The sequence below is a fragment of the Podarcis erhardii genome, assembly GCF_964252035.2.
Source record: "Podarcis erhardii genome assembly, chromosome: 10".
Taxonomy (NCBI): Eukaryota; Metazoa; Chordata; class Lepidosauria; order Squamata; family Lacertidae; genus Podarcis; species Podarcis erhardii.
The window spans coordinates 49757207-49781814 of record NC_138500.1 but is presented as its reverse complement, the minus strand read 5'-3'; the positions used below and the strand labels follow the sequence as shown (position 1 = coordinate 49781814).

The window sequence follows — 24608 nt, the reverse complement described above, 5'->3', positions numbered from 1 at the left end:
ATTATTCAAGAGAAAGATTTAGGGTAATATATAACAGACAATTAGTATTTATTCAACTTTCCCCCCCTTTTTGCTATAGCTTTGGGCCTGCATCTACATAGCTATAAAAAAACACTCTAAAATGCTCTGGGGGAAAACCTGTTTTAAAGTTCACAATGGAACATTTCATGAAGTTTCAATTTCAGCTCTACTGCACCATCTGGTGTCACAATGTTATAATGCATTTATAATGTCTTTTTTTTTGTTTTTCCAGTTTAGCTGAAACCTGGTTTACAAAATGATCACTACACTCTAGCGAGGCAGATCCTTGCACAGTCTTTGTTGTGCACATCCGATTTACTTGCAAATCAATGCACGCTTGGATGTGGATCCATATCCCAATGCTCATCTGGGGCATACTGAATTTTCTGGGTGCATTCTGCAATGTGGATGCAAGTTGTGCACCCCATATGTGGTTGTCTCTGCAACTAGCTGAATAAAATTAAAGCTGGATTCAGGCCAATATTGTTTTAGTCCAACATTGAAACGGAGGACTTGTTTCCTATAGTGTGTTATTCCAACCTGAGAAACACTTAAATGGCTTCTATCTTGGATTGGCTTGCAGAATCAAACTAAACTGAGTTCAAAGAAAGTAAAATGCTTCTTTTAAACATGGTCACTTGCCTATTCTCTCTCCATCACAGGAGAGGTGACCCTGACAGTGTAACCAAGACCATCAGACAGAGTTCAAAACTCATAGCAGGCACATGGTGACCTGAGATTGACCCAAGATGGTGAACAAAGAATGCGACTAAGGTTGTAATCCTATACTCATTGATGTGGGAGCAAGTCCTATTGAACTATATGGGCTTTCCTTCTGATTAGAGAATAGTGCACGGGTAGGCAAACTAAGGCCCGGGGGCCGGATCCAGCCCAATCGCCTTATAAATCTGGCCTGCGGGCGGTCCGGGAATCAGTGTGTTTTTACATGAGTAGAATGTGTCCTTTTATTTAAAATGCATCTCTGCATTATTTATGGGGCATAGGAATTTGTTCATCTCCCCCTCTAAATATAGTCCGGCCCCCCACAAAGTCTGAGGGACAGTGGATCAGCCCCCTGCTGAAAAAGTTTGCTGACCCCTGGAATAGTGCGATAAGGATACAGTCATAAAAATCCTCACTTAGATGTCATCACTATTAAATAGAGACTTACATTTCATTAAGCATGAATAGGACAGGCTGTACAATTGCCTGGGATGCTCTAGCTGTGTAAACAGATTCAAGGAAAGCCTGAGTAAACCTTAACAACTCCACAATCCTTGCTGGTGCGTGCAAACTCTGAAGCTGTTCAAATGGGGTATAACATTATTTATGTTTGTGTACCATCAATGCGAGCTGTATGTTTCACCCAGTACTGCAGATATTTCTGCCAATGGCACACAGAGGTGCCAACACGAAGCAATGATTTGCTTATGGGAGCTTCCTAGGTGTGTGGGCCCCATCTGGTTTCAAAGGAGGTGGAAGGATTATGTAGGCATATCCTGAAACTGCATAATCTAGGAGTTATCTGGAGCCATGGCAGCACTGGATTCAAGCAGTTCCCTATCAGGGATTGGACTCAAGAGGACAAGATGGAGGAGGTGGAATGGTGGAAACCAACCCCCCTTTCTCCTGATGTTGCAGAAGAAGAGGGAGACAGCTTTGATATACAGCAGAGCTTTGAGGGGTTTGAGGAAAGTCACAGAGACTCCCAACAAAAAAGTTGGGAAGTGTTAGAAGAAGGGGGGGGGCGCGGCAGGGCAGCCATATGACACGTTGTCACTGAAGAGTATTTCTGACCCCCCTTCTCCCAGAACGTGGTGTTTGTTAAGAGTACAGGAACAAAGGACTCAAAGACATTTGATCACAAGTGGCCACCGTAAGCGAATATGCTGTTGCTAGGGAGGAGGGAGGAGAAGCTCAGTTTGGAGCAACGCCGTTGTTAAGGCTTGTTGCATTTTTTTGTCTCTTATATTAGGATTGAATAAAACTCATTAAAAAGGACTCTACTTTGATTCCTCTGCTCTTGCTGCAACCGGGGGGAGGAATAGCTTTCCTGGAGCCTTGACGTTCCCCTACACAGGAAGCCGAGCCAATGGGGCGCAAAGTTGAAAAGATCCATAACTGAGAAGATGCATTGGGGGCCTCCTGAAATTTTAGCCTCACTCAGGGTGCCATATTACCAAAGATTACCAAAATCTGCCCCTGGCCATGGGTTCTGCAAGCTGTCAGTGGTATCCAGGCAAAACTGCAAAATGGTGCTCTCCCCACCAGGGAAGAAGGGGTAAGTGAAGAGGCACATCAGGAGCAAGTGGGGAATAAAGATCTACACTGGGAACAAGTTTGGGAGGAGACCAGCAGTGCCTCCTATTTGCCAAGAGGACACTGTGCAGGTGGCACGAGGGGGTGCTGCAGAAGAGAAGGCAGACCCGGTCTACAACGCTGGAACTGTCACTGCTACCATGGTGGCAGCAGCAGCAGTGGGTGAAGCATTCCTTGCAGGCAAAATCTGCTGACCCTATGGATCCTGCCACCTGAGTCGGATGCCTCACCTTGCCTTATGGGTGGGCCAGTCCTAGTGGAAACCACATCCACAGAAATATTACATTCCTTTAAGTACAATGAAGAGTTGGGCCCCATTTTCTGAAGAGCATACCTAATTATCAAGCCACAGATTTGATAACATCCATGTTTGCAGGTTGTAAATCTTGCATGTTTCTACAGGTATGGACTTCCATGGAACTAAATTCCATTGGTTTGGGGTATCGCCTGAAGACAGCAATTTTGTAGAAACTAAGCTGGTTCTGGTCTGATCAGCAACTGAATGGGAGACCACCCAGGAAATTCCTGTATACTGTCCTGTGCTCCATGAAGAAAACACAAGGAAACAGAGAAGCAAATGAATTGGACTTAATCATTTTCAATTTATAGATTGATGGGAATTTAACTCACTATTACGTGCATTAATTTGCCAATTGCACTGCAGACAAGATTTCAATGAGAGCCACAAAGGCACTCCCTTCTGGGAAATAAAGCATTAACGTTTTTGAAGATGAAAAGCTCCGTGACCTCCATGGTAAGATGAGCAAAATTAAAACCTCCCCTTTTCTTTGGTCAATTATGAATGTAATAATTAGCTACATAAATCGAATCTAGCCAATGATAGCTAAATTATCTCAGAATTTAGAATCAAAGATTGTATGGAATTTCTACACACACACACACACACACATGCGCGCAAAGTCAATTCCAACTGTTGAGCATTAGGCAGTAAAAAAGAAGCATATGAAATCTGCTACTGAATATTTTGTAACCCTTTTCTATTTAAATATGAATTGTTAATTTCATATTCATTTTAAGACCCCCTTTCTTAAAAACATAATGAATCTTGCAAAAAATACCTTTCTTTCTTTCTTTCTTTCTTTCTTTCTTTCTTTCTTTCTTTCTTTCTTTCTTTCTTTCCTTCTCTTGTTTCCACACCAAGATATAACTTATTAATTTAAAAATGGCACCTGTCTTTCAGAGTTTTCTCATTTAAGACCTTCTAGAGCTAGACAACGATTTAAAAGCAAATGGGAGTGTATCAGATAAACCAATCATCAATGAAGATAACCCAACACCTCCATTTGTCCTACTTGCGTCAGCTCTTTTTTTAAAAAAAGAAGAAAAAGATAAAAAAAATCCTGGTGCACGTTCAGGTCAAACATCACTGTTACTGGAGCTATTTGCTTTTTGGACTTGGAAGTTGTACAAAATGCACATCTGTAGAAGGTCTGACATAGATTTTTGCAACTGTAGGCTGCCTATTTCACTCATCTGTACTTTCAAAGAAGCGGCATGAGAATTATAAGGTATTTTTTCTGGATATTACAATTTCTGTAGACTAAAGCAAGACTACAAGAGGTCAGCAGCTACTCTTGCTTTTATCTTGCTCTTTGCCTCAAATACAAAGATGCTCTGCAGAGGTTTTCAAAGAGGCTGAGAAGCAAAAGCAACAGAGTGAGGTACTTTTTCACATAATGCAGAATCAGTGATGACATTCCTTGCTGCAAGAAGCCACTAATTAACACGTCACTGGAAAAAATATTACTGTAAGGGTGATAAGCCAATCATGGTAATATATGAGTTGTGAACTTCCATGATCAGTGGCAGTATACCTGATTCCCAGAGGTTTTGCATTAGCATCTGGTATTGATATTGTTCTCATACCTTACACGTAAACCTCCCTGTGGATACTCAAACTCAGAAAATAGAATGCTGAATTGGATCATTTTATTGATCCAAGCACAACCACAGTTATTGTCTTAATTCCATACTGCAGAGGAAATATGAGTATTTGAAGTCTGGGTTTATCTTATTTTTTAAAAATTACCTAAAAACAAACCTCTGTTATCTACTTTCAGATAGTCAATACAGAATAATACGTCAGGGCCAGAGAAGCACAAGCCACCTTGTTCTTGTGCAGTGAAGCTGTCCTATTCCAGGGCTTCTCCCAACTACCTCTGAAAGTCTGCTTTTGAGATTTTAATGCTATACAGTGTAGAGTATATACAATCACCTGGGAGTCAGTTCCACTGAAATCAATGGGACTTACATCTGAGAAGTTGTACTCTGAGAACCAGGAGACCTTCTAGATTGAACTATGAGGGATGGGTGGAAAGGGCTGCAGGGCAAAGGGGGAAATCAATGGGAAACTTTGCAACAAGTCAAGCACCTTTGAATCCAACCACGATATAACCAAAACCCAGGATACATCAATAGTTAGGGTAGTCCTCTACCTGCATACCAGCATTCATTCTAATTTCTGTTCTTAATAATTCTAATTTTAATCTATCATCAGTGCCATCCCGGTTCTATGGAAAACTAGTGATGATTACAGATTTAGGAACAATCTATCAATTTAGAAATATCAGGTAAGGTAGCCATTTTGCGTCAGGCCAATTTCTGACTGTCCATTGGGAAATCATGTAGCTGGACACAGTGCAACATTAAAAACAAATTTATAGGTAGAAATATATTCTCCACCCCGAATGTGCATTTGATTCCAAAGAGTAAAATATGGATTAGGTGGGTCTGCATTAAAGCCGGTCACACATCACACTCTACTCTTGAAACTCTATTCCCTCAAGGGTATAGATCTACCTTAGACAAGCTCCTTCTGTGTACCAGCAGCGAAGACACAACACTTCTCCAGCTGTGAAAAAGTGTCCTCGGGGAAATGCCTGCTTTGAGAGAAGGGAAAGGGCTCTGGGGAAGCCATGTAAATATTCACAGAATGAGAAGGGAAGTGCAGTTTGGTCAACATCTAGCATTTGACAAGTTAAGGCTTCTGCCAGATACATTATCCTGAGTCACTTCAGCTGGGTTCTCATTTGAAGGCAAACCTATTTAATTTGCACTTTCAGAAACAATATGCAAACAGAAACACAGCTCTTCTTCAAAATTGGCAATTCTCCTAATTTTGAAATGCAGTTCTCCAGACAAGAAATGTATTTGCTGGGGTAAAACGTGCCCAAAAATGTATATATAGTGAAGACAACATAAAAAATGCAATACATTAAACTGCATTTCATGAAAATTTGACTATTAGAAGATGTTCACACTAAAACGCTGGTGATGAATTTTCATGAGGACTTCAGAAAAAAAGCAATTTGTGAACTGTTGTGGAAATGTGGAACAAGACTGGAAAAATTAAAAACTGAGAGATGCCAAAATTATTGTCCATTAGCCTTACAATAATTTGAAGATGAAAAACATAACAAACCAATTTCCTTTGGAATGTGGCACAACAAAAAGAAACCAAATTTTCACCCTGTCATTTTCACAAGTTTACCTATGATTTTACTGAAAAGCAAACTTCACAAAGCACACATACAAAAAAATGTTCAAGGATATATCTAGTAATGCCACCAGGACAGAACATTGGGGTGGATATGTAGAACCCAACTCAGCAGAATGAGCAGGTGCACCCCTCAAAATAACAAGACTCACTCTCCACACTGAAATAACACACATTACCATCTTTTTAAAAAGCACCTCCTATAACATTGTTAACCTAGAGTCTAAAATTACCTAAGTGCACCACTAGCAAAAGAATATTTTTTACACTCAACAAACAAGCTTCATTTTGTGACTTTTCCTCACTTAAAAAAACTGGCGTCAGCCATTATTCCACATAAGTTTAGAATAATGTTGGTTTCTGATTCTATCATCTCATTCTATCCAATACGCCGACCTTTTCTGTAGATTTGTTATTATATTTATACATTTATTTAGAATATCTCTAACCTGTCCTTCATTATAAACAAGCTCAATATGATTACATCTTGTTTAAATGAAACAGTCACCGTAAGAAACACACTTAATTACAAAAGCAGATAAGACAAGTCTAACTAAAACCAAAATCTTCCAAATGCAGAAAATAACTAATTAAAACTGATATCCTCGGCAAATTCCTCTACAAACAGATAAGTTTTCACTGGGCACTGAAGTGAGAAAAAGATTAGGCACCAAGTCCCTATTTTAAAGGGAAAGATATTCTAAAACTGGCATGCCATCAGTGAAAAGGGCATTTCTGACATCACATAGTGCCCAATGTTATGGATACCATTGTTATGGATGCTGTGCAGGAATCATTTGACTGCAGAAAAGCAGACATAAAATGCCTGTCTTTATTCAGAAGTGACAAGCAGGCAAAGGGGGAGCCTTTCCTGAGTTGAATTCCCTTCGGCAGTTGTGATGGCAGTGAGGACATCTTGCCACTGAGGGCATCTTGTCCCAAGTGCCACCTCCACCCCTGAACCTACAACCGACACAACTCTTACCACTCCTCAACTCCTCAAGCAGATAGTTCATTTGTGGGATGGGGAGAAACTACTTCTAGAGCACAAAGTGTTTGAGCTGTTACTTCACGGCACCCGCCCCTCCACCCCACCCCATCTCCCAATCCCAGCCCCTACATGCGAAACATCACAGCTTGATTCTTGAGCATATGACCCGGCATTTTGAAAGAAGACGAAGACCTGCTCAGGAAAAAGTTAATGCTTAATTCGCGTGCTGACTAATGTGATCGAGCCAGTAAAAAGTTCCAGCCCGTTGCCAAGAGATCAGTTGCTGATAACAAGTCTGTGACTCATCCAAAGAGTTCATGGCTGGGCAGCAGCGACTTGAACCCATGTTCCTCCAGGCCGTAACCCGGCAAGGCCTGATCAATACTATGCAGAGGACAAACAGCACCCGCCCGACAATATGCTGGGCGAAGAGAACCGCAGTGAGAAATCCCTGGGGACAACCTTTTCGGCTGAGGTCAGCCCAGAGGTGTATGATAAACGATAAAGAACCAGAGGCTTTGCTTTTGGTCGTCATCAGAGAGGGGAGAAAGTGACCAGCTCAAAAGTGATGTAAGCTCTGTGAAGCAACACCCTCCTTGTGTTATGCAATACACGGCAGATTAGAGAGCAGCCTGAATTTGGCAAGGTTGCACTCTTCTAAATGATGTTTGCCTTCAATCTACTAAGAAAACCTTTTGGCTAAAATAATTCTACTGGTTACGCTTAGCAGAATGTGCCAGGCGTATAGGAACTTGAACAATAGCGTTTTTTTTTTACAGAGAAACTGGGGATTTTTAAAAAAAGAAAAGAGGAGGAGGAGGGTTCTAATCCTGTCTCTCCTACTACCCTTCTCATGCCCCTCTCCATCCATTATTTCTGCCACACGATATTTACTTCCCCTCCACCCACCACCACAGCTTTGGCAAACATTTGTAGGGTGGGGAAAGAGGATGGAGCCAGATAGTTAAGATGCAGGTGTGCTTCCTGTGGCTACCATCCAAGCCACAATAATATTTGCAATGATCATGTGGGAGAAATGTCCACGAAAATGCACCCTTGCAACTATTGTTAAGCAAGTTTTCCATATTTTGACAGGACAATGTTTGCTTGTTTTTTTCAAGGAAAGATTATAATAAAAAGAGGCCCAATGTCTTTGAATTGTATTATTATTTTTTTTGTAGTCATGTAGCAATGGATCATCATGAAATGGGTGCCCTGCTCAAATGACCTATGCAAAAAAATAAGTAGAAAAATGAGCAAGGATCTCTCGGTAGCAAACGCATTTTCACGTATCAGGAAGCCCTTGCACTGCGTTTATGACACAATGGTGTAATTTTGTGCTAATGCTGATTTGCAATTTCGTAAATCTCAAAAACACAATTTGCAAGGTTGTGTCCATGACCCCCTTGGGGGGGGGGTGGATCTAAGAAAACAAGCCCATTATGAGACTTTGCAACAGATGTTTGCTTAGCTTGAACTCCACAAGTACGTCTGCCCAGTGCTTTGGTACATATTTGTTCCTGAATCCTTTCTCAGAGGCACTATTTAAATATGATGTGATACACCAGTGTGTGTGTGTGTGTGTGTGTGTGTGTGCTTAGCCTGCCTATCAAAAAAAGTCTTCACAGGTGTTTTTATCAATAGCAAGAAGTAATCCATGGTGAGTTACATTTCGCTTTAAAACTAGTGTGTTGGATACACTTTCCACTCATTAATTTATTTTATTTTTCAGGTATTGTTTTATTCCCTAGGATTCCTACTTTAAATTATTTCTAAAACGCTTGTGACAGAGGAACCATGGGCTTGTGAGGAAAGGGAAAGATTTCTGTATATAGAGACTGTTGATGGGCTGCATGTGTCTAATTTGAAATGTGATAGGAATATCACACATGGCATGTGTTTCTCATTCCAAGTGGCAGGAGTTGAGATAGGAAAGCAAGAAAGTGACAATAGCAAAGAAGAGTTTCTGGACTAGGAAGCTCTTCCACATCACTGCCACAATATGGAAAAAAAGAATGTATGTTGTGAGTGGCATTTGGTATGTTAATGTGGAGGTTAGACTCTTTAGGCTGGAACAGTTACATTTCATGGTCTTGGATATAGCCAGTTCTCATGGCTACATATGAATGGGCCTCCTTCAAAATCTGTTCTCTGATATTTGCAGATGGTTTTATTTTGGTAGCAGACTCAGTGTACCCCTCTGTTGATGGGCAGGTTGGCAGTTGTGCTGGGAGCTTCCTCATTCCTGTTTTGCATCAGAACAGATTGCTAAAACTGAAAGGATAGGCAGGAGGGGATGATTTGCTTTTCAGGACTAGCAATGTACAATCTTTAGCCACCAGAGGGTATAAGCTAATTTGCATGGTGACTTTTCTAAATGCTTTATTAAATGATCTATTGAAGGCAAGTGTCATTGTGTCTAAAATGCATTTATTAAAAGCTTATTCCATTAAATTCATATTTGCTAACAAATATGAACAAATCATAGCACGGTCTGACTCATTTATATATTGTAATGCAATGCAAATTATGTTCATACTCATCTATTATTTAAAATCAGCATCTTATTAAGAATGTGCTTGCAGTTACATGATAAAGCACAATTTGGACTGAAGGCCTATGTACACTTGCTTGAGAGTAAGCCCCATTAAATTCAATGGGACTTCTGAACAGACATGCACACTGTCAGTTGAACAAATGCATGACTGAGTCCCTGTGTAGTACATTATTTGGTCATATTCTGGGGTTCCCTGTGTTGGACCCAAGATTCATCTCTCTTCTTCCATCAGTTTCACAATGAACTTCCCAGGACAGAGCATGCATTTATTTTATGAATCAACAAAGCTAATCATTAACGGGTGTATGTTGACCATTTATCCTAGACAATGCTTTTTGAAGATAAGTACCAAACAGTGATGTGTGGTGGGGTTTACTTGCTAAGCTAAAAAAAAAAAAAGTGTGAGAAAACCTTAAATTTCACTAAGAAAATGGAAAACAAAATGGGCAGTGCAATTTTTAAGAATACATATTACTATTTTTAGAAGTCGCTTTTCCAAAAATCCTATCATAATACAAAAATTACTTTTGCTTGTGCCTGTATAAATGTAGCATGATTCCTTAGTGATAACAGAACCCCTAAAAGAACCATGGTTGATACTGTATGTGGACATAGCCTCACGTCAGGTGCCTGTGAAGCAGTGAGTGTGGTTGAGTGAATATTACCTAGAATCCTGGTAGATTCCTACCTAGGTAAATTAGACCAGGTTATAGAATCTGGAATTCTGCATGTTTCTGACTGTATAGGAGTACCAGAGACATGCCTAGCTACCTGTCTTAGGAGCGATATGAGGTGTGACAAAAATCCACTATGGTAGTTTTCTGCGACTTTCCAAAAAACTGCACTCACTGGGAACTGGGAACCTTCATATGACCCAGTTCCACCATACAATGACTGTGTAAGTGACTTCATCAGGGAAACCTGAGTTACCTGAATATCTGTCTTCCTCTTACCCCCCCCCCACTTCTATTCTGCTCATCATTACCAACTGCTGAGAAAGAATGGCTTACTCAGCAATCTTCAACAGCTTTCCATATAGTCAGATGGAACAAACAACATGTTCCATCCATTCAGATTTTCCAGAACAAAGCAGGGATAGATTTAGATATATCTCCATAGCCTATTCCCATGTCAGCTCACATGGGAAAATTTATTGGTAATAATGTTTATTGGTAATATAGAAAAGAATACTTTGTTAAGACTTGTGTAACATATGCAGCTCTTACTCTTGTTCACAGAAAAGAAAAACAAATCCTCAGAAATATCATTGGATTGGCTAAAAATGTCCCATCTCTCTCATATCCAAAATTAATAAAATAAATTTCTAATAAAGAGCTCTCTTTCTAAAAATGTAATTTAATCTATGACTGTTCTCTAGAGCCTAAATAGTTATTGAAAGTACACATTAACTGTATCAGTAATGCATAATAGCTCACAGCCGACTTCTCCAAGTGACCCACTGTGCCAGAGCCTTTGAAACAAATGGAGCTCAGAACACTTAAGATTCAAGTTTCTATATAGCTCGGGACTTTAAGTTTGTCATAAATGCACAGGAGACATTTCTACATATATGCACTAGGCAGCCAGTTCACAGGTACAAAACATGCCCATTGCGGCCCAATATATCCAAATTTATAAGCAGTACTATGGATTAACAAGTATGTATCCATTAAAACGACTGCAGTTTATCTTCTTCTTCCAACCAGCTGCCGAAAATCACAGATGGGGAGAGTGCTGATGTACTTAACTCCTGATGCACGGTTAGCCGTGGTGGGAAAGAACACTGGACTATAACAGGCCATTGGCCTGACCATACAGTGCTCTTCATATATTTTTATGTCCCTCCCTATGGTTACTCTTGTGGGGAAGACAGGGCGCGTGTTTCCTTTGCCCAGAAGTGAAAAGGCCATTGTGGCAGCTTGACTGGTGACTGGGAGTGGCTGCTGAGACCATATAACACCAGTCCTGAAAGACCTACATTGGTTCCCAGTACGTTTCCAAGCATAATTCAAAGTGTTGGTGCTGACCTTTAAAGCCCTAAATGGCCTTGACCGTTCAGGTATACCTGAAGCAGCATCTCCACCCCCAACGTTCAGTTCCTCCTGCTAATTAATGGGCAGAATATCTGGGAATATCCTCTCACAGGGGAGGGAAGTTTTCACCCACCACACATTATAGGGGAGAGGCAACCTGCCTCCCCTCATAGTGGCCTGCCTAGGCACTATTTTGGGGAAGGGGAGGGCTTGTGAGTTGGTCAACACTGGAGGAGGAAGTGTGGCTTGTGAATTTAATTACATCTTCTCTCTACATTCTCTTCCTCCCCATCAACCCCCAATAACTTGAGCACTACCTTGGGGGACCAACAGAAAGCGTGGACCCAGCTTTTTAAAAATGTATATAACCAGATCAAATCATATTCCTAGCCTACTTTATTTGAAGGGGCATGAGATATTGAACAAGTCTCCTCGTAAACAACAGTGGGTGAAGTTGCATCTTTTAAGCTGAAGTATATCTAAAACACCTATAAAAATAATGGCTGTATTAAAAAGTGTTGATTTTGTTTTCAACTACTGCTTTCTTCTTCTTTTGCTTGGACCTCCCCAGAAGACAACTTCCAGATCAAAACAAGGGGTGGGAGGAGGCAACCAGCGATGGTGGTGCGGACAGCCTTACTGAATAACAGTACTAACAGAGATGGCTGCGATGGCGTGGCTGTTTACTTTGGTACAGCATTCAATAAAGGCTGTGGATTCACCATAGCAACCTCCACATCACATAGCTGCCATGCTGCTTCTAAGAAACAGAGGACCTTTTGGAAGAAACATAGAGGACTGTTTGAAAGATCACTATCATTTCCACATTTTATAGATCACCAGGGACCATGCTATCATTAGGCCATTGCCTAGGGCGCAAATCCCAGAGTGGTGCAGAAACTGATCTTTGAGGGGCAATTTTATACCGATTAGTTGTAAAGTTTCTGGTAATGTTTTGCTTTTCTTTTAAATTTACAAGAAGTTTATCATTTTTACAAGACATGTTTTTGAAAATTGAAGTTAGCATTAAAATAATAATAATATTTTTTTGCAGGGAGGCAAGCAGTTAGCCCTGCATAGGGTCAAAGGAGCCCGGCACTGATACTGTATATAACACACACATATACAAACATCATGCAACAAAATATAGCCTGCTGTCATTTTAGTTCCTCAGCTAAGACCTGTGCTTTTGTATAGCAATACCACACCTGAAAATGTTCCTTCAACTATGTCTATCAGACTAAATAGATAAAAATGACACAGAAAAATAGGCTCGGTTTCTTTTCAGTGATCCTGCGGCTCAAACTTGCCTTCTTATCTCTCTTCCTCTTCTGGAACCAGTTATTTTCTCAATGGTTTCCTTTTTCTGTAAAGGTTTACTCCAAAGCAGAAAAATGCCCTTATATATGCATAGGGACAGGGGAGACATTCCATTTTATTTGCACTTTTAACAAGAAACTACCTAAGTTGCACTACTCAAACCAAAATGTGAACACAACTATCCTTTGAAATTAGCACTTCTCCAAATTATTCATTCTCCAACGAATACATATATTAGGGGCAAGTGTGAATAAAAAGGCATATATTCATGACAATTACATAAAAATGCATTATATTGGGGAAAACTGATTGCAGAAATGTGTATTAGTTGAAACTGCGTACAAAAATATATTAGGAGAAAATTGTACCAAAAATTGATGAATTTTTGTGAGGATTCTTTTTTTTAAAGGCATATTGCTTGGAAATGTGGAAAACTGAATTTAATAAAGGAAAAATTAGAAACTAAGAGAAACTAATACACATATTTCTCCATCCCTATTTATGCATTTACTTAACATTTAATTTAGTACTGCAAATCAGGAAGAATTCCTTTCAGACAGGATGGACTGATACAATAAGTAGCAGTAAACTGGAAGAGCATTTGAGTATTTTGGGATGGATTCTTGAAGGCCTTCAATGCACATATGGGCTACTATTGTTTTAATAGTAGTGGTACAGCACCATTAGGACATGCATAGGATTGCATTAGAAGTCTTCCTCAAGACTAGCTTCTCTTACTCCGGAACTATTTGCTCTGGGAATGGCAGGTGCAAAGTAGCTCCCCCCGCCCCCCCCCGACTCGCAGTACATCAATTAATTTGCAAAAGTTAAAAACAAAACGGGGTGGGGGGTGGGATTGGAATGGGAGACGACTTATTGACCCCCCCCCTCAAAACAGCCCAGCGAGAACTGATCATGCAAAGTACAGTAGCCAGGAAATACTGACAGTCTGTTGAGTGGTGGTGAAATGGGGTGTTGTGCGGAAAAAACATGGCTTGGTGGCTAGAACATTTAAAAGGAGCAACATTTATTTGTTTTGTGGGTGCCGTGCAACATTTTGTTTCCGCTTTTGCAGGAGCAATGCATCATTTTGTTTCAGTTTCGCAGGAGCAGCGCTATTTTTGTTGCCCTTTCCACTGGCCCTATCTAACAAGGCTACCACGCACCGGTGGTTATAACTTGCAGGACAAGTTTCCGACCAACTGATGCAAAATCAGAGCCACAGACAGGGGTATATGTGGAAATGCCCAAACACACCTGCTTTCTAGTCAAGGTCAAGTCCCTTCTTCAAATCGCTAGTGGGGGATAATAGGACCTTTCACATGATCACCAATTCCACTCCTTCTTCTCCTTCAGGTGCCCAGGGAAAAGACACCCAGGCTGCTAGCTGGGCAATTCTTACCCAGGAAAGCTTAGCTAGTTTGCCAGCAATATTCCTTCCACTCAAATGAAAACTGGGCTACCAGCTTGCGAAGCCACACATGTCAGAACATAAGAGGCTCATTTCCTGCAGAATTCTGTTATCCCAATGGCCAGCCAGCTCTCTCTCGCAAGCCTGCCGCTTGTCCCCCTCGGGGCCTGAAGGCCAAGAGGGAGCTGATATGCAGCACATCCAACCCTAGTCGAGGCCCTCTGTCCATGCGTGCGTTTTAACAAATGGCGCCTGTTGCTCTGCAGCGCCCCCTCGAGGGAGAAGCCCCCTCGCGCAACTCAGCTTGCCCCGGGCCGTTTGGAGGGAGCAAAGCGGCGCTCCCCTTGACCAAGAGGTGGCCGCGCGCGCCCGCAAAGCGGCTTCCCCGCCGCGCGCTCCACGCGCCCAGACGGAGCTCGGCCTCCGAGCGGCGAGCGTCTCCCGGGCGGAGACAAAGGAAGCGGGCGGCGAGGCGCAGGGGGCTCCCCGCTTGCTGGGAGAGGAGCGCGTGCGCAAGAGACCTTCCCGTGAGAGGCTCCTCCTCTCCGCCGTCGGGGGCATCGTGATCCGCGGTCAAGCCGCCGAGGCAAGGCGGGCGGGCGGGCGGGCAGCCACGCTTCGCGGGAGTCACGACCAGGGAGGGAGACGAGGGAAACGCATATATAGCCTGGGCAGCTGCGGCTGCGCTTGGTTGCCAAAGTAAACTGCTGCTGCTTTTGAGCGCCTTTCTTACCGAATAAAGGACAATCGGAGCTTTTTGGGGGGGATCATCCTGCAAGCTCAGGCTGCAGACTTCCTCGCCTTCCTGTACCCCAGTATTTAGTTAAATCGCACGGCAGCGTCTGGCCGAAACTAAACTTTGCCTTACGCTTCCCCATATACTTTGGATCATCCATATCCATTCCGTCTCCACTCACTGAGTTGGGTTCCTGGCACCCCGTCTCTCCAGCACCCTGGCCCCATTTCCTTGCCACACCGACTTTCCGCGCCTCTCTCCTTCCTCTCTACGCTCGCGCAATCGTCAGCTCAAGGGTTGACACGGAACCGATTACGTCTGAACGCCCGCTCCTCTCGTGGCGGGGAGCGACGCGCCTGAGAAACATAGGCACCCACAAGGGCTCTGCCTGTCAGTTGGAAGCCCCTTCTTCTCACCCGCCCCCCCCGCCACCTTCTCTGATCGCGAGAGCCTCGATCAGACGTGGTTGGCAGTCCACACGCGCGCACACACACACGCAGCTGCGGCCACCCCGCCAACGACGCGGGATGGTTTGAAATAGGAAAAGCCAACCCGGGATTCCGAGAGAGAGAGACACTCGTTTCCAAGCTGCAGCCGCCCAGCAGCCTCCCTGCGGGGGACACAGAAAGATACCTGTAGATCGGTAACGTCAATTATCTGGCTGTGCCGTCTCGTCTGTAATTCCTTAGGAAGAAAAATAGAGCGGCTCATGGGGGGCTTTAAAGCCGTTTAGTATTTCATCGAGAAAGAGAGTTAATCTCCAGTGAGTTACTCACCTTGAATGCTGGCGAATTCTTTTAGGTAGAGGCACTTGGGACATGAGGATGTTGTTGCTCAGAAGACGCGCAAAGAAAGTGTGGGCAGAGACCCTCTCCCTCGCCTTTCTTCCCTTTCCTCTCTTTCGGGAAAGAGTGGAAATTTCCATCATGTGACAGGGGGCAGCATCCCCAGCCTCTGCTTGCAGGCGGACCCCTCCCTTCCAGGGGGGGAAAAAACCACCCACCAATGGCAGCGAGCGGGCAACCTGAGATGTCAACAAAAAAGCATCCTCTCCCAGGTGGAGACTTGTTTGGCAGCTCTGGAGGGCGAATGCGCAACACATCGCCTGAATGCATACAGACGGAGCAGTGGTCTTTGGCTGTTGTTTTGTTCCCGGCTAGTCACTTGTCTCGGGATTGCGTGCTTCACCCCTCAAGCCATTAAAAAACAAACAAGAAAAAGCTAGGCACCTAAAAAATATTCCATAGGCTTTTGAATTTACCTTCTCTTCTAAACTCATCCCCCCCTCTCCACTATTTGTCCAGGACCCCTAATCCTGCACCATACCAGCTGTATGGCCCAGGAACCACATGCATAGATGCATAGAAAACTGAATTTTACTGAGTCAGACCATTGGTTAATCTAGCTCCGCGTCTAGCAGTGGATCTCCAGGGTTTCAGATATTCCCTGAGATTGAACCTGCGACCATCTGCATGCAAAGATGTTCTACCAGTGAGCTACGGTCCTTCCAGAAATAAACATGCCTATGACAGGAGGAGTATTAGACAATTTTGGCATGAGTGCTGATCAGTTTCCCTCACTCACTCATGCCCTTAGTTGGTATTGCTGGGACCTGCCTTGCATCAACTCACAGGACAGTAACTGAACATTTCCTTTCTCCTGGTATTGCTTGCACAATTGCTGAAAAAAAATTTTTTTTTGGGGGGGGGGCAAGGTGAAGGTTCCCTTAGTCACTACTTGTCTTCCAGCTACAGTGGATCAGTCCCATAACAGCAAGCCTTGCAACCAAACCCTTGCAGATGTCTCATGAACCCACACCAAGCCTACAGCCCGACGATACGGTGTCCCAACCCACAGTCTGAGAACCAAGGCCTAGACCCCATTTAACCATCTTTGGAATATAACCTCACTGCAGTTATCTGGGAGGAGGGAGTGGGGAGGGAATTGGTTAAGACTGTAAAGACTGAGTGAACACAAAGTGCATGTATAGCTCATGACTTCTTTTTTTTTATTGTTGACATATGCTTGGTTTTGCTGTGCTTGCACTTGCTGGAAAGCTCTGATTGGCTGCAATTTGGCAGCATATGCACACCAGTTCTCAGTGCATTTCCACATTGGGAGGCTTGTTCTGATTCAAGGAAGCAGCAAAGTGCTTCTCTGTAAAGGCTTCGTTGTTTCCGCCCTGGTGCTTATAGCCATTCAGTTTTCCCGACACATGCTAGCCAAATTGTGCTTGTTGTGGTCGTTCTCTTTCACACTGTGGCAGCTCCTAGGCCCCTGAGATATCCTAGCCCTGATATATTCTCTTCCTGGAGCAGCGTCCTGTGTTTCTCGTTGTCTGCTACTGCCTGACTGCAGAGGAATCTCCAGCAGAGACAAAGTCGCTAAGGACAATCCCCTAGCTGTTCTGAAAAGGGGCTTCTCTGCAAACTGGTTAAAATCGAATTTTAAGCATATCAGCTTGAACTGTCTGGTTTATCTGTTTAATTTCACGATGTTCACTCTGAGACCCCTTTCGAGGCATGTTCATTTTTTAAAAAATATGTTCGGTACTTATATAGTGAGTGAGTGCACTAGCTCTGATTTTTGAAGGAAAACTACTGGCTACTGAGTGAAAGCAGCACTTGTGAATGACAAAGCTTGCTTTGTGTAAATGAAAACATTAGGAGCAATTTGCGTAATCTGTTATGACAATTGTTCACACATTGCAGAGTTGATAGATGGAAGGGTCTGAGAGCTGTGCTGTGGGATTCTGGTTTGGGATCCATCATATGCTTGTTGGAAAGATAGCTGGATATCTGAAGCTGCCTTATACTGAGATAGGGATGCGGGTGGCACTGTGGGTTAAACCACAGAGCCTAGGACTTGCTGATCAGAAGGTCGGCAGTTCAAATCCCCACAACGGGGTGAGCTCCCGTTGCTCAGTCCCAGCTTCTGCCAACTTAGCAGTTCGAAAGCACGTCAAAGTGCAAGTAGATAAATAGGTACCACTCTGGCAGGAAGGTAAACGGCGTTTCCGTGTGCTGCTCTGGTTTGCCAGAAGCGGCTTAGTCATGCTGGCCACATGACCCGGAAGCTGTACGCCGGCTCCCTTGGCCAATAAAGCGAGATGAGCGCCGCAACCCCAGAGTCAGTCACAAATGGACCTAGTGGTCAGGGGTCCCTTTACCTTTACCTTTATACTGAGATACAATTGTTCCATCTGGCTCAGTAATGTCTACATTGATTGGAAGCAGCTCTCCAGGCTTCAGGCAGGAGTTGTTTTCCAGCCCTGCTTGGAGACACCGGAGCTTGAATCTAAGATATGTTGTGTGCTCAACCACTGTGCCCCAGCCCTTGAAAAGAAGGAAGGGACCACATGGAAGCAGGGGTCAAAACCACAACAATCAACCAGATACATGTGAGGATGCTACCTATTCAAGTTCTTCATCCTAAACGGTATTGTTTAGTCATCACAGCTGAAATGAACCCTCACCCATTTCTTAGCTTGCAGGGAATTACTTCTTCTTGTGCAAAACAGCATTTCAGCTCCCTCCTTCTGGCACCAGCCCCCCCCCCCCGCCCAAAGTCAGGAGTCTTCCGAAGCTTTAGCTTTGAAGATCTAATGCCAGGAGGAAAAATTATGCCCCCTGCCTTGTGAATCATTCACCCCTCACCTCTCTGGAAGTGCTTTTTGCTTGCACAAGGATGTAGTAGTAGGTATACAATTCTAAGGCTTGTTTTTTTCCATCTCACCCTGGAATCCCACCTGGTAATTGAGCAGGATGATTCACTGTACGGCCTCTGTGTCAGGAAGCTGGGGTTGCACAACTGCATATATCATTTCTTTTTGTGTTGTGCGAGAGGCCCTCAGATGATTAAAACCGAAAGGATTGTGGAAGCCTAAATTCCTTTGGAAGTTTTTCAGTGTTAATTTGCTTTATTATGCTGCTGTCTCTCTCTGTGTGTGGAAGTTCAGGTTTTTTCCTACTCAATTTCAATACAATTGTCACAAGCTGTTCAAGAGAATTCAATATCAGACAATATTTGAAGGCTGCTGTTGTGTTTCTTTTCTTTTTAATAAAAAAGTATGCATTCCATCCTAACGTTTGTCAGAATGAATATCACAAAAATATCACTTATATTTCTTAACCATGCTGTCTCTACTGCATATACTGGTACAGATAATACATCAAACTTTATTGGTCTTTTATTTGTGTCCCCACCATCCCACAGCCAATACTCCTGGGTTTATGACAGCAATATTTTTCCTATTAGTTTTCTTATATTCCAGGGTGCGCAAAGAGAAAAATGGGAATCCAGTTTTAAATGGGAATCCAGTTTTAAATTCAGTTTTAAAAGTGAAAATGCCCTCAACACAATGAAAAAGCATTTTGTTACTTACAACAACAACAACAAAAAGTTTTATGCAAATCAAACTGTAAATATCATTTGCAGCACATGCTTGTACATTACTCAGAAGTAAGCCTCATTGAGTTCAATGGGATTTACTCCCCAGGAAGTGGGTGTGGACAGAAGCCCTTGTATTTATATTTGGCTTTTTTATATAGGGCAAAGAGCTTCTGATGCATTTTCTCAGTAATTCTTACAAAGTCATGTGAGGTAGGTCAGTCAGTATCCCTCTGTTGCAGATGAGGGGGCTGAGGAAGAAGACCTCATGGCAGAATAAAGATTTGTACCTGTAACTTCTTAGCCACAACTTACACTTCTTATTTACGAAAATTATTATTATAATACTTTATTATTATTATTATTATTATTATTATTATTATTATTATTATTAGTGATGAATGTCTGGTAGCAGCTTGCAAAACATTAAACTACAGAGCAACTTATCAAACATTTAAAAGCCATTGCACAGTATAAAACACAAGAATGTTCTTCCATCAACAATAATGGAAAAAACATATCCAGCCTACCCTTCTGAAAGGTGAATATCAGAACAGGGTAGACGCATACCACATTACAATCAAATTAAGTCAAAAGGATAGACATTTTTGCCTCCTAGGGCAGGGAAAGTGAGGAGGAATTAAAGAACCTTTCATTGAGGGTGAAAGAGGAGAGTGCAAAATATGGTCTGAAGCTCAACATAAAAAAACCGAAGATCATGGCCACTGGTCCCATCACCTCCTGGCAAATAGAAGGGGAAGAAATGGAGGCAGTGAGAGATTTTACTTTCTTGGGCTCTATGATCACTGCAGATGGTAACAGCAGCCACAAAATTAAAAGACGCCTGCTTCTTGGGAGAAAAGCAATGACAAACCTAGACAGCATCTTAAAAAGTAGAGACATCACCTTGCCAACAAAGGTCCGTATAGTAAAAGCTATGGTTTTCCCAGTAGTGATGTATGGAAGTGAGAGCTGGACCATAAAGAAGGCTGATCGCCAAAGAATTGATGCTTTTGAATTATGGTGCTGGAGGAGACTCTTGAGAGTCCCATGGACTGCAAGAAGAACAAACCTATCCATTCTTAAGGAAATAAGCCCTGAGTGCTCACTGGAAGGACAGATCGTGAAGTTGAGACTCCAATACTTTGGCCACCTCATGAGAAGAGAAGACTCTCTGGAAAAGACCCTGATGTTGGGAAAGATGGAGGGCACAAGGAGAAGGGTTGAGAAAGAGGATGAGATGGTTTGGACAGTGGATGAGATGGTTTGGACATCCTTGGAAAGAGGATGAGATGGTTTGGACAGTGTTGTTGAAGCTACCAGCATGAGTTTGACCAAACTGCAGGAGGCAGTGGAAGACAGACGTGCCTGGCGTGCTCTGGTCCATGGGGTCACGAAGAGTCGGACATGACTAAACGACTAAACAACAACAACAGGACAGGGCTGACACCAGGCAAGTTTCTCTGGGGAGAGTGTTCCATAGCTGGGGATTCCCATTCTCTCTTCAAGAATATCCCCACACAGAGTACATTGTAGTAGTTAAAAAAATACCAAACACAACAACTCATTTTACACATCAGAACAGGAAGAACCATATTGAAAAATGAAAAGCCAGCCAGCCAGCCAGCTACCATTAAAAAGTAGGGACAATGCCAAACATGATGCTAATATGTATTTAAAAGTTTGCTTAAGAGTTATTAAAAGCAATGGACAACAGTGGTGCTGTGAATCAGCACTAGGTGGCTAGAAGCGGCCACTGAAATTTCTCACATTGCTTCCAATGTAGCAGCATCCCAAGGCTTTGTGGGAAATTACTACAGGCTGTCTGGAGTATCAGTTTTGGGAGGTTGTATCCCATGCTAGTCCAACTCAGAGTAGACCCATTGAAATTAATAGCTACGGCTCACTCCAGCTGATTAATTTCAATGGGTCTACTCTGAGCCAATCTCAGTTGGCTATAACCTTTTATTATTTTAAAAGAGTGTCTAAGTCTGAACCATCCCACTGCACCAGAGAAACAAGTCCAGCCATGAAATCAATGGGAAATAAACTCTGCCAACTCATTTTTAGATATGACTCTTAGATGCTTACTTCACTTAGAATATTTTTTAAAAAATTATTTCCAATGGCTGTTTGATATTATAAGCCAGTATGATTTTGAACAATACCGTGTCATCCCAAGTATAATAATAAACAGCACGTGCAAGTTACTTATATCTCTGACCTACACTCAAATGCAATAGTTTTCTAAGGTGAAGGTCTAATAACAGCATCTCAAAATAAATTTCTTGAAGATTGTTGCTTCTTTGTGAAGTGCTTTAAAAACCAGCCTGGTAGGAATCCATATTTATTTTCTTTCAAAGGATTCTATTCCAACCTTCTGCTGTTTAGCATGACTGTGAGCCTTATAAATATGCCCTGCATTCTGAAAGTCGGCTGTATTGTGTGCATGTGTGTGTTTTTAACTCATGCCAGAAAAAATATTTCATGGAGAACCATTCCCCTTTCCCCATAGCAGTCTCACAAAAATAGAGAGTTGTGTTGTTCCTTCAGGATTTAGCATCTTTTTTTTATTTGCAAGCACAACATGCGAGCATAGTTCTGAACAAACACTACATTCAGTAAGGAGGCCCTTGATTGTGCTGTGTCAGTTAGTTGGTCAAGTCCTGAGGCAAAAATTACCTGAAGGGAGTTTTGGCTTTTCAGAAGCAGAATCTGGACAAGGCAGAATGGGTCGAAGCAGGAACCCTGGAAGCACTTTGTTGTACCGTGATGATTCAGACATCCCAAAGTACAGTGGTACCTCGGGTTACATACGCTTCAGGTTACATACGCTTCAGGTTACAGACTCCGCTAACCCAGAAATAGTGCCTCGGGTTAAGAACTTCGGGTTGAGAACAGAAATTGCGCGTTGATGGCGCAGTGGCAGCGGGAGGCCCCATAGGCTAAAATGGTGCTTCAGGTTAAGAACAGTTTCAGGTTAAGAACAGACCTCTGGAACAAATTAAGTACTTAACCTGAGGTACCACTGTATTGCAGACAAGTGTCTGCTGAAAGCAAAAGTGACAGTTTAACAGAATGCCAGGATGAGATGATGGGAAAACAAACACCATCATATGGAGAAGGAGAAGGCGGAGCTCTTTACTGATTGATACGTCAAGGGAGAATGATTTTACCCCAGAAATGAGTTCTCTTTAGTTGTGATTCCTCTTCAGTTCTTCTCACCTCAAAACCAACTTTAAAGGTGTATAGCACAGAAGCCCCTGGATTTATTTGTCTGCAGTTTGTCAGGTTTCTTTCCCAGGGGCACCTCTGTAATTTTCAAACCAATTCCTTTTAAAACACAGTAAGAGATTGAGGAATTCCCCACCCTTTTTTTTTTACCAGCCCTAAAACTATAATGGCAGCCTTTGCAGGAAAACCACTGCATTTGCATTCCTGGAGGAGCCTTCCCTGCTTTTCCACACAAAATTGTTTTAAAAGGTATAGCGGTTCCACGTACACACACACTTTGAAGGTGCCCAGTTCCCCTTTTGTGTGTAATTCGGCAGAGGGGCTAGTATACCTGCAAGCTTCATCAACACCTGTCAAAACAAAACAAAAAGTTGTAGTCATTTTTATTATTATTTCCCATTAGTGAATGGGAAGAACTGTATAATGGCTATATTGGTCCAAAAACATTGCAGTGATTTTTCTGAAATTGGGCAGGATTCATTCTATTAGAAGGGGCAGCATTGCCTGCTCTCAAATTTAAAGTTTATAGACATTTCCTTTTAAAAAAATAAGTAAGTCATTAACAGTTGTTCAGCACAAAAGGCCCTGGATCTATTTGGCTGAAGTTTGGCAGGCTTTATCCATTCTATGCCATGCCTGCAAATTCCATTCACTTCTGTCAAAATGAAAACAAACTAAAAGCCATTTTAAAACTTCCTATAGCTGATTGGACAGGAGTGGGTGGGAATTGGATGGACAGCATGTCAGATTATGCAGCCTATGAAGCACTTTGGACCATGACAGAACTGTTTTCCAAAGCACTGAATCAGGGTTCAATCAGAATCTTGTGACCAGTGCATCCCCTAGTACATTAATTAAAAGATAATACAGTATATGCTCAGAAGTCAAGATCTAATAAAAATTGAATATATATATAATGCAATCCTATACATGCTTATTTAGAAGTAAACCTCACTGAATTCAATAGGAAGCATGTATACAGTTGCAGCCATTGTCTGTCACTGAATATATTTGTGCAATTTTGACTTCGGCATATTGCTTTACTTCTGTACGCAGTGGGTGTCTGAGCTACCTCCCCTATTCCCTTTTTAAAGGATAATGGATAGTGATCTCATTTTATTGACTGATTAAAGAGAGCAGCATAATAGACATTGAGGTTAATCTTCAATGTCTCCAAAATTACAGATATACAACATGCAACTTTCAAAACTAATTTTCTGTAACAACCTTGTACAGGCACTGTATTGATATCTCAATACAGAAAAAGCTTAGCACAGTGGACCTAGTTGCAGAACTACCATGAGTTCATGTTCTAGGCAGCCTGTGATACTTTTGAAAGGGATGGGAGTTTCCCACAGAAATCTGGGAAAGTTTATTCAGGTTAAGAAAAGGCCACAGTTAATGCAGGACTGACTGGACAAATCTATCAATTTTGGTTTCTCTCAGTCTCCAATATTTGCAATCCTAAATTCCATTCTCATGTCCATGTCGATTTGCATTTTTGAAAAGTCTGCATGAAAAATTGTATGCATCTTTGTGGTCATTCAACTAATGCACTTGGGGATACAATTTTTGCAAGCATTTTTCTCTATTACTATGTATCTTTGTTCATTTTCTTCACCAATATAAGTACTTTTGAGTACACTTCCCCTCCATTTAACTTTTTTATGTGCTTCTGTTGGCTAGAGAACTGCATTGCAAAATTCAGAGAAAATTCAGAGAAAGCATAAATTTCAGGTGTGTTTGGGTTTGTGTGCCATTAAGTAGGAATTAAGTCAATCTGCATGAAAAAATGAAATAAATGAATTTCTCCCCCAGCCTGGAATCTTATACTGTACAGTCGTACCTTGGATCCCGAATGCCTTGAGAATTGAATGTTTTGGCTCCTGAATGCCGCAAACCTGAAAGTGAGTGTTCTGGTTTGTGAACGTTCTTTGGAACCTGAACGCCCAATGCGACTTCCGGAACTTCTGATTGGCTGCAGAAGCTTCCTGAAGCCAATCAGAAGTTGTGTCTTGGTTTCTGAACGTTTTGGAAGCCAAACAGACTTCTGGAATGAATTCCATTCGACTTCTGAGGT

General features: G+C 42.3%; 1 protein-coding gene across 3 annotated transcripts in view; it reads right to left on the bottom strand.

Moving 5' to 3' along the window:
- The window catches only part of SLC38A4 (solute carrier family 38 member 4), a 34331-nt gene extending 18513 nt beyond the window's left edge, over positions 1-15818 (bottom strand). The window contains exon 1 of one of the 3 annotated variants that reach the window (XM_081877996.1): positions 15682-15818. The gene's annotated coding sequence lies outside the window, so the exon portion shown is untranslated. Of the gene's footprint in view, positions 1-3419; positions 3568-6842; positions 6866-15681 lie in introns of those variants that run through there. The other 2 variants (XM_081877997.1, XM_081877995.1) reach the window with 2 other exon arrangements.
- Positions 15819-24608: the final 8790 nt, after the last annotated feature.